Source organism: Canis lupus, chromosome 23 (genome assembly GCF_048164855.1).
Source record: "Canis lupus baileyi chromosome 23, mCanLup2.hap1, whole genome shotgun sequence".
NCBI classification, from domain to species: Eukaryota; Metazoa; Chordata; class Mammalia; order Carnivora; family Canidae; genus Canis; species Canis lupus.
In genome coordinates this window covers 27,859,377-27,861,004 of record NC_132860.1, presented here as the reverse complement: position 1 = coordinate 27,861,004, position 1,628 = coordinate 27,859,377, and positions in this window count along the sequence as shown.

Sequence of the window (1,628 nt, the reverse complement as noted above, 5' to 3'; positions counted from 1 at the left end):
TGAGCAGTTGGTTGTGTTCACTCTCTGCAAATTGGTGCTGAGGCCCATGTATGCTCAAGCCTCTCCTTAGCTCTACTTGAAGAAGAAGGTGAAGATCTACTGTAGAAGATTTGACACGTGGGTAGGCATCATTTTCAGAAGTCTGCAGTTGAATGGGACTTTAGAGGCCACTCAACCCAAACTCCCAAATAAAATAGGAAATACAAACATATATAGGTATGGTCAGGCTAGAAGGGTTTTAAGAAATGAGGTTGAGTAGATTTAGAGGACTCAGAGAAATCTTTTCACTGGGCTTTGAAAGATAGGACTGATCGAAGTGGGCAGAGTGAAAGAAGAGAACAAGACAAGGGAAGCTTGTGGGTAGAAATGTGGTGAAACCACACTTCTAAAGACAGTGGTTAACTGGGAAATTGAGCAGGATGTAGGCCCAGTGGGGCATGTCTGGGACTTCAGTGTCTCTACCCATGGAAGTGGCTTCCCTTCACATAGCCCTCACACTTGCAGGGATTAATAATAAAATGAAAGAAATTCTTTTGCTTGCAAGTTGCAGAAACCCAATGTATATTAGCATAAACACAAAAAGGGATTTATTGAGGGGAACATGGAATAATCAGTCACAAGTTCAAAAGAAGAGCTACAGACACCACAGCCTAGAGCTACTTATTTGTCTGAATTCACAAAGTAGGGGCTCAATATACCTCATTACTCCTCTTCCTCAGCCCCCCATTTCTACCCCACCCCAACTGTTTGTGGAGTTCAGTGGCACTTACCTTCTTCAGTGCATGGGATATTTGATCTGCACCGGCTCTGCCCTCTGCTGGCCAGATCCCAGCACATCACGTTGAGCCCTCAAAGCAAAACTTTGATAATCACTCATTCAACAAATATTTATTGAGGACTTACTATGTGCCAAGCACTTATCTTGGCACTGTTAGGATACACAAGTAAAATAGATCAAGGAAATTCCTGCCCTAACACTTAAACATTTACTATATGTCAGCTACTAGTCTAAGCATTTTATACACATTAACTCATATAGCTTGCAATACCTTCCTAACAACCCTGAACAGTAGATATTCCTTATAATTACTTCAGCAGAGGGGCACCTGGGTGGCTCAGTTGGTTAAGTGGCTGCTGTCAGCTCGGGTCATGATCCTGGGGTCCTAGGATGGGGCCCTGTGTCGGGCTTCCCGCTCAGCAGGGAGTCTACTTTTCTCTGCCTCACCCCCTGGTTTGTACTCTCTCTCGCTCATCTTCTCTCTAAATAAGTGAATGAATGAATGAATGAATGAATGAATGAAATCTCTTAAAAATAATTACTTCAGTAGAGCCCACAAGTTTTTCATCTAACTGCTGCACCACCTTCAACCCAATCTTGGCACTGTGGCACACCTAATCCAGGGTATAGATTTGAATAGTCCTTAGAAATGAATGGGAAAGTGATCTGGGGAAATGATAGCAGAGCGCTGACGCTGATAGTTTGAGGTTGGGTTCCCTAGAAACAGAGTCTGAGACGTATTTTTTTGACAGGACACTTTTCAGGAAAAACCAGAAAGGGATACAATGAAGCAGTTAGGAAATGGAAAGAACGAAGAGGGTCTTGAGTCATGTCTAGCCTTGGGCTGATC